Below are 10,268 nucleotides of genomic sequence, written 5' to 3'. Positions count from 1 at the left end.
GGAATGGACGAAATATGGTATAAGCGGCCGAAGAGGGATGTTAAGTCTCTGTGAAGACTACGCTCATATTCTGGCTTAGTTGGCTCGGATGAGCTTTACAGTAAGGGAACATAAATTCTTTTGTGAAAAATGACGGATAAAAAAAATCATTACAGCGAGATTTTTCTGTGTCTATTACATTTGTCTTGCACGATAGGAAATTTATAATAATAATTTCAGCAGTTTTTGTGTTATTTTAATCACGCGAGAATTGTTAGAACCTCGATGTTTGAAACAAGCACGTTTTATTGTTCACTTTTAATCTTGCAAAACGATTCAGTGAATATTTATGACAAAATATTTATTCTACAGGTGCGTGTGATGAGTAGATATATGTTATTTACCGCAAAGGTTACTGCGTATTTCTAAATAGAATTGTAACAAAAATGTTCTATCCTCTAACCGGTTTATGTCGGTTTAGAGAATAACCTTGGTTTTAGAAACATATATTTATTGGTAGATATTTTATCGCGGCCATGGAAAACGATCCATTTTTTGCACTCATAAAATATAGGAGAGGGAAGAACGTGTATATATGTAGCTGTAAATAAATATAAAATTCTCTTATAATTTAATTATGCACAGTACAAAGAAGTTTTCTGTTACGGGACGAAAAATATGATCAAGCTTGTCACAATAAATTACTAGCACGCGCACTACGGCGCAACTATACGGGCGTTATGATGGATGTCGTTAAAACCATATCCTTGTTCCATGTACGATGTGCATAGAAGTGGAAAGAGTACATCTTTGTCTTTGAAAGAGTTTTCGACAATACGTGACTGTTGCTTTTTCCTAATAATTCTTATAATGGTGAGCTTTATTTTGTTATCGGATATAGTTATTCAATTTTCCTCTCTTCTTCTGTATTTAATTTAATTTAATTTAATTTAATTTAACTTAATTTAATTTTCTATTTAATTCAATCTTTGGAGTTTGCTCGTGCTGTGTAAATATAACTGTTTCCAATATTTTTTTTTTTAAATAATGTCAGTTGCGTTTTTCAACTACTCCCACGTTTCATACAACAATTTAATCTGGCTCGATGGCCGCGACATTCGCAGAGCTCTGGAATATCGGCAGATTCGAACGTGTAATAAAATAATTTAGTTGCGGATAATGTACAATTTCGGAAAATCGAGGCGTGGAAAATCGTGCGTAATTGCGTGGGAGTGGCAAAATAAATCCCACGCTGACATACTAACGGTCAGATAAAAATCTAGCCTTGCATCCGCGCAGGTGTGGTCTGGTGTGTAGAATTAATTTTTATAACGTCTTAATGTCGCATTGCGATACAGTTAATGAGGACTTCTATCGGCCAGTTCTCGTTTATTATGGAAACCGAGTCTGAAATTGCATATCAAATTAATAGTCTTCGAGAGATGTTATGTAATCTCTTTTTAGCGCGCTGTTTTAATTTCTCGTAATTCTCAATTCTCGCGAAAGAGCGAACAAACGACATGTTCTATTTTTTTATATAATTCGCGAGAAGGAAAAAGAATTATCGTTAAAAACACACTAATTGTTGGCGGAGATTATGAGTGACACACCGAGCCGCCAAGGAAGTTTGAGGAAACTGTGTTTTCTGGGTCGATAGACTTCTACTTCTCTCTTCGTTATGAGTCAGATAAATCCAGGCGAAGTAATCGACCTTAGATTATCCTCGTCGAGTGACTGTTGCTTTTCCGCCACGCGAGGCTATTCAATTCTGCTTTTACGGTGTTTCAGAAGTAGGAAGTGGTCGTGATGCAATGTACTTGCCCTTGTTCTACATTGTGTCTTTTATATTGGCCCCGGCGCGTTGCTTGTCCGGCAAAAACAATATAATGCTCAGAATATTTGGTGCAGGGAACGATCTCATTTTTCAACATTTTATTTTTTTATATTTTCTTTGCTCTTTGTCGCGCAATAGCATGACGGCGACGGCTGAAAGTAGAACGGGATTGACACATAAGGAGCGATTGATACTCATTTAATTAGCATAATATAGCTGTTATATTTGAATATTAATAACATAAAACTTTGCTTTAAGCAAAGTAATATAAATGTAGAAATCATTATTGTTATTAACGTACTCTATAAATAAAGCTAAAGGAGGTAACTTGAGAATAAAGGAGGTAATGTGAAAAAAAAAATAGATTTTGAGAACCGATATTTGACAAATTATACAGCAAAAGAATGCGTGCATGTGTGCAACACAATATGTACAAGAATATTGTTCTGGATAATTTATCACACGCGGATAACTTATCTTTGATTACTTATTAATCATGCCGCGAGATATTCGTGCAACTTTACATAAATATTTTTTCTCACGTGCACGTTTTTTACTGAGCTGGAAGTGTAAATAAAAACAAATATATTGGGTGTATGTTCATAAAGATGTAAACAATGTAATCGATTACATATATTGTTTTATTACAGAACATAGATTAAAATCGCATTGACTTGAATTTTAAATCTTACGATTGCAGGTTTGAAAGTTCTTGAAAGTGTGTATTGACCTCGAATATAGATTTCAAAACGTCACTGTTCAAGGATACATGCATTATTAGTCGAAATCTTACTGTAATTAGTAACAAAATTGCATAAGCGTATTGCAATTTTGTATAGTTTTTGACGCGAATATAAACTTTTATATATACAAACAAAAAATGATTAGATTAATCGAAAGTGTTCGCTATTGACATTTATTAAATCAATTGTTGTTAGTTTTTTTACATGTATATACATTCGATTTCAATCTACGTACGTGAAGAAATCGAAAAATTCAATTTTATTGCACTGTTCCGAGCAAAACCTGATGCATGTGTGTGTCCATAGTACAAATACAATAATATACCAATTCAATTATTCATGCGTGACTAAAAACAATGCGTTTAATTCCTTCTGTAAAAAAAAGCATTCGGTAAGTGACAATGATTAATAGATATTTCCAAACATCATTCTTTGTCGATTGAATAATAAAAGCTGATTAATTAGAGCAAATACGCTAAATGTTCTATTATATTCGCTACTTTTTATTCCTACACCTAATGTACCTTTATATATATAATTAAATTATGATATAGATTGTGTTTCTCTATCTAAGTCTAATGCACGGCGTGACGCGACTTAACAAGCAGCGTGAAAGAAAACATTTGTTGACAGTAATTAAAAAGTAATTAATTTCTTAAGAAGAAACGCCAAGGTCTTCTTCGCAAGTAATACAAAAAAATAATTACAGTTTCCACGCGATGATTAATTCCTACGGTAATTTGATAGGCGTGTTCTCCGACGCTGATATAACGATCGTATTGGCGATATCGATGACAAGCTTGATAAGTTTTCATATGTACGTCACATTATCTCACAAAAAGGTATTACGCACGTTAAATTCTAACGGAATCTTACCGAGAACTGCAACATTTATGTTTCCAGCTTTTTCAGATTGTAGAAACTAATTAAAATATACGTGCCACATTAATTCTTCGACATTTTATCGCGGTATATATTATCTTTCACTTCGTACTTTGTAAGTTGAAGCGACGATGTCGACGATTGGTAATTAAAAGAATTATAATTTTCTTAAAGAAACGTCAAGGCCTACTTCGTGATATAAAAAATATTGTAATTGCTGTTTTACACTAGATAAATCAATTCTTGGATTTGTTACAAAATATATTATTTTTGAATTTGCTTGGATATTATACTTTTTGTTTGCACAGATTGTGAAACAAATGAATAACACGATTTTGAAGCGGGTTCGATTGTGTGAAATTCTACTGTATATTATTTCTCTATGAGAAATGTTGAAAATTCCACATCTGAATTTATTTACATCCAATTTTACATTTAACTTATATCCAGAAGCTTAACAATAAAAATAATTTTTATCTTACACGCGAGAGCGGTTGTATTTTTTTGTACGAGGGATTATATATCATGATCTAATTGCGCAACTGCGTTTTTTGCACGACTTGCTCTAATGGTCGCTATTATACGTCGTTAAATATTCATTTATGTTTGTTCGGTTTTTTTTTCTTGCAACGATTAGAACGAAAGACATCTATTAAAATATACGTTAATATATACGACGTTAATACATATGCCAAATACCACCTTTGGCCGTTTCTGTAGTCGGTAAACTGTTCGCGCTTCGATGTTAGCGCAGATAGCAAAAGAATGTTTTTTCGTACATTCGTACAAACTATTCTCATGCAGAAAATATATCAGGTTTTAATAGAATTGATACATGTATAATTGATATAAAACAAAATAAATAATGAAAACAGAAAATAACGTAAAACGTACGAATAATTCTTTGATCAAGTTTTGTCTAAAGAAGTCAGTTTTGTCTAAAAGAAGTGCAAATTAAGTTATCATATCTTTCTGCTAATACTTTGTATCGTGGCGATCTAACCACGTCGCCACAACTTGACAGCGATCTAACTACGAGTGACAGCTCGCGACAGCGGTGTCGATTTTTCTCGCGGCAAAATTCAGTTCGCTAGAGCTTTTGACAGGCCGCCGCTAGAAGGTAAATACCTACTCGCTATTCTAGTTTATAACAAAATCAAGAGTATCAAGTGTGCTCTGTATCATTCGATTTTAATACGATACACTTTTGCGGTTGCATTATAGAAGGACAATTAGTAGTGAACCACATTGCGTCTATTTTTTATTACATTTTTCTGTTTCCTCTTTTAATTTGCAAAAGAAATTGTAAATTCGTTGAATTAGTATATACATAGTGGAGATGTATTACACATTGTATTTCTCATCTTGAGCGCAACAAAAAATCTCATTCCACTCAACGATGCAAGTTTTTTTATGTTACAGTTCCGGTAACAACTATAAATAACATCATATTGTTTCTTCTGGAAAATTGTTAATGCCGCGTGACATCAATCACGCTTACAAGCATCTCTCATGAAATGTTAAGAATATTAAGTCTGCAGATCGGTAAGCAGTTCGACTGGAAACTTGTAACTTAATCTAAATCTATTATGATCTTGCGCGACATAATGCGAATGTAGGTCTAAAAAGTGACAACAATAAGTAGATATTACGACAAGGTCATTGAGACATTTTCTCAAAAAAAAATTTAAAAAATTAAAAGAAGTAAACTATTTTCACTTTTGTCAAAATTCTTGCATTCCTTTGAAAGAAGCGATCATTGTCATCTTGATATACGTTTAAAATTTGATCGTGTGATACAAGAGCGACTTATCGATCGATTAAATCGCTCGGTAGATTGTTCATAATAGCAGAACAGCGAGCGGCTTTAATTAATAAATTATTTATGTATACGTTTGTGTTTAAAATGCAAATGCACATTCAATTTACATTATTAACAATTGATGCGTTACATAATCGACTGATTTCCAGCGATAAGGATGTGTGCGATATCTCGATCTATCTTAGCGTGCGCAACACATCCCCGTTAGTGTGCATGTTATTTCCTTTTTCCTTCTCGGACGGCACGTGACGTTCATGTCCGTTTCTCGTGGGTGTGGACAGGCGGGCCCCTTATAGACCTTGAATTATCTCTTGTCTAACGTTCGATCTGTGATAAATGCATTGCTCTTGCCAATATACATACACGTCAGAAAGCTAGAAACTTACAGTTTCTCGACGCGAAGTGGCAGTCACTTCGAATCAACTTTTGCACACAAAGAAACTATAACATTTTTTTGTAATTTTTTTAAATTTTATTTTAACTCTTTTTGAATTTACCGGAATATGTGTAACTCAACGGAGAGAGGGAGAGCAATCGGGCAAGCTAAATTTATTCTATCTTCTATAGCTGATACTTTACAACACACATGTTAATTGTCGTAATTGCGTTGACTTTATTGATAAAATTATTATTGCGCTTTACTTGAGGCCATGTTTAGTCGACATCTGATGACAGTTTACTGTTACATTATTTATATTTAATTAATTCTCTACTTGCATAAAAATCTTGTAAAAATAGTAGTAGTTTGTACGTGTCACGTGTCTCCACTATATAAAAATATTAATCTTCTATGCGGATTTTACGCATTTTCTTGTAATTTAGCTTCTATCTTGCAATAATGTGAGAAAAAAGATATATACATATTTTTTTTTTAGATTTATTACAGTGTATGCAGTAAAATTTCTGTTCTAATTTGATATCAAGAACGAACAATTCATCTTAACAAAAATTCTGTTTCTGCTCATTTTTTTCTTATGTGAAATAGTAAGTCAAGCACACACTTCGAGTCGATCATAAACAACATACCACGACAATTACACTTGTCACGATGTTTGCATGAATACTCGGAAGTTTTTTTTAGTGTAAACAAAAAAAAAACAAAGAGAAAAACATTCACATCGCGCAATATATTTTAGATCTAATTCAGAGCACAAGACATATATAGCTCTGGAAGAATCGACACACTTTTCGCAGTCAACGGCCCGCGAAACGCCAAAATTACGTCTGTATAATTTCGCAATATTGCAGGAATAACTGTCGCGAATAAACCATGTGTCTCTATGCAGCGGACAAAAATATCACGAAGATTGATCCTTAAGCTAGATTTAGCCATTCTGGTCTTTTAATAGACTCATCTCTGTTATAGCCAGGATAATTTAATTTCGCTTTTGAACGGCTGAAAATAAGTACGAAGAGGAGAAAAACTAACAACTGCAATTGACGCCAGGAAGGATGCTGTGTTTGGAAAATTATGTTTTTATTGAATCAAAATCGTCTGTGTAATTGAAAAATTACTATGTATCCACGTGAGCGATGATATTAAAATAATTATTGGAATAACAAATAAAATGCAGTTGTAACATGTATAAAGTATCCATTTAAACGTAGTGCAATCATGCGATATCAACAACACATAAAATGCCAATCGGTCGTTCAATCTTATAAGAATTCTTGCGAGAAAAACTAGCTTCGTTGCAACAAGTCGCGACGATTGTACACAGGCATCCGAAATAATTACAATAATTGAAGATCAATTTGCATTTTGCGTTGTCTACGATATTTCACCGATCATGAGATTCGCAAGGCCGTCAAGCACACGTATCACGCGTGAATCGTTATATCACGATCACAGTGTATATACATCATACATCCACCTACTTCTGTAAAGCGTCGCGTGACTGTAACACTTACATTTCTTGTCGCTACGCACATACTTAGGAAAAAATCTCTGAAAGTTAAGTAAACAGAAATGTGTGTGAGTAAGAATCTAGTACAAATTGCGCGGACAATTTGATATTACTTTATTCAGACAATTTTCATCGAAAACAAAACTTTTTGATTTTAAGATTCTCTCTCTCTCTCTCTCTCTCTCTCTGTCTCTATTTACACTTCACTTTTTGCATTTAGAGTTACATTATTTTGTAAACAAAATATGTCAAAGAAATAATTCTATAAAACTTGATTTAATTTCTGCGTAGTAATTTTACGCGTTACAAGCAACAGATTTTGAGATAAATGACGAGAAAAAAATAGCGATAACTATGACGTCAAAAAAAAACTCGGGGACATGGCTATTTTATCTGAAACAATAACTCTTCCGTCTCTCAATTTGTAAGGATTCCTTGTTGCGAATCCGCGCGAGATATATAGCGAGAGTTTCTCTAACCGTAAAATACGTTGCATTTCTCAAAACTTCTCGAAGAATTTCTCACTTTCTCGAAGAATTGCAGAAATGCGTTCGACGCAATTTTTACACAATTTCTGCCAAAGTGCAAATCTCACTTGTATCCAAATGTAAAAGTGCTACGTACGATAAACTTACAGATAGTGTCAAGGAATGATTCCCGATGTGTTCGAAAGTGACGAATATCGGCGATTCGCAAGGACATCGCTCACACATGTGTAATAGCGTTCTCAGATAGGCTTACGGATTAGACGCGATCGCGGTGCGTCATTGTCGGTGTAATGACAAAGCTGGTACGCTTCGATGACTTTTGACTGATTACGTGCGATGTATAAAGAATAATAGAATCTCTCCTTGGATGAACTTTCCTTGAACTCGTTGGACCTCTTCGCGCATGATGGCTAGGATGATCTACAATTTCTTTTATAATCGCCGGCTGACATTCGTCATGCGAGCGATGGCGTCGAAACTTTTGAGGTTTTGATAGGTAAATGTTTTGACGTGTCGTTTGAAAAAAATATATATACAATGAAAATAATAAAATAAAATAGAAAATGAAATTAAAAATACCCCTACTCATAAAATTAATTTTATCATTATATATATTGAATGTCTCATATGATTGCAATCTATTACTTTCTTGTTCATTGTAATATTATGTGTTAAGATTATTTTTAAAGTACTATGATTTTGAGAGAGACTACAACTGAATAAAATTAATTCAAGTATCTTTGATTTTTTGCCATTTATTCAATCGATCAGAAATTGTATAACTCGGAATTAAATGTGGTCCGACAGCGTGACCGAAACGAATCGCTCATCAAATCTATCTTAATCCAGAAGTAACTACACTCATATATTCGTGACATTGGTGCGAAATGTGTGTAACAAGTGAGAAAGAACTTCCTCGATGCGCGTGTCCTTTCGAAAACTAGGAATCAATCATGCTTGAAATCAAGGCTCATTGCCAAAAATGAGCGTTGCTGAAAAACAAAAATTTATGAGAATTAAACGTATCTCACAATTTGCATAGTAAATTTGAATTAAATTTATTGACATCGTATATGTATGCGTAAATTCTTGCGAAATAAATGCAAGCGCAGTTTAGCGCTGCAAGCGAGAACTTTCGATATAATCTTAGAACTTGATGGTCTGACGCTGTAATAATTTGTACAAAGAGGATTGCTCTCGCACGATTACCATTTACGAAATACACTCCAGATGGTTATATAATCTCGTTGAGATACACATGGCCGCGGGTCACTCATTTTCGAATATCTCGTTGTCGGGCGGCGTTGCGCGCCGAACGATAGCGAGCTCTCGTAATTATTAAAATCCTCTTGTTGAGGCTTGACAGAGTGTCTCTCGTGCCAACGGCACGTTCATTGTTGACCTGTCACTCTCAGAGCGACTTCTCGCGTTATAGAATCGAAGGGCTATCGATCGTACGTACGCGCGATTTTGTTCGCAAAGACATTTTCCGTACAAAACTGCACGAAAATGTTTCAGTTGTCGAACGCGAGGTTTATGGTACTCGACTTTATTCCACAGTGAAGATATTTTGAGCTAAACACTGAAAGAATTATATTAAAAAAACAAGAAATAATATTTTTTCACGCTTCCGAGCGTGTAAAAAAGAATTATAGAGCGCTATGTACTCGCGTATGATTATCGTATGAACATCCACAGAACATTTTTACAAGTTTTCGAATGAATAAATATATTATGACCACTCGTGATGATACGTCTATGTGGTTTAAAGGGATTTACCAGATCTATTTTCCTGGTTGTTGACTTCTGAGTTCGGACTTTCCGCGCGATTACCGAGAATTCAAGAAGGTAAGCCGCAGACGATGACGTTGATAGCATTCAGTAGAAAAATATATACTGCGGAATCTCTCGCTACACACATCGGGAGGGAAGCGAGAGAGGGAGGAAAAAGCCACCTAAATCGAGTCAGGTATGACGTCAAAGTAACTTCTAAGTGCACCTTGCAATTAGCAGGTGTATATGTTAGACACGTTTCCTGCGTTAATTATTTTTAACTAGGTAACACACGCGCGCAGTTATATTATTGTGCTTAATAACGACAATCATCGCGATTAATCTGCATGATATATCTATTGCCAAGTACGAATCCTGTTGTGCGTGACAAACAGTTTTCAATCAAAACGCATTTAATACCGTTAAAGGCTCGTCTCACGCGAGATGAAGTGCAAATGGAAGATAAAAAGTCGAATATTTGTTAAGATTGTCATTTCGATAAAAACGAGAAAATACTTATTAGTCATTGAATGCTCCTTTTAATGTGAATTCTTGCGACAGTGGTATGTATGTAACGTGCGCGTGATGTATAGCTGTCAGTTTTAAGTGATTGCAAATTATTACAAACCATGTCATGTGTGCTTGAGAGTTTGGTACAAAAAATAACAAGAGAAAATTTCGAGCGCTTCTCGCGGTCGATTTGTTCATTTACACTTACTGTCAGCATTTTCACGAACAAAAATCACGCTATGTTATGCAACGAATGTCGGGGGGGATCCGGAACGGATCAATTAGCAATATTAACCAGCAAAGCGGAACCAGTTACATACCTTCATCGAA

Source organism: Pseudomyrmex gracilis, unplaced genomic scaffold, assembly GCF_002006095.1.
Source record: "Pseudomyrmex gracilis isolate BER0280 unplaced genomic scaffold, ASM200609v1 scaffold_9, whole genome shotgun sequence".
NCBI lineage: Eukaryota > Metazoa > Arthropoda > Insecta > Hymenoptera > Formicidae > Pseudomyrmex > Pseudomyrmex gracilis.
The sequence above is the reverse complement of the archived record's forward strand: the minus strand, read 5'-3'. Positions refer to the sequence as shown.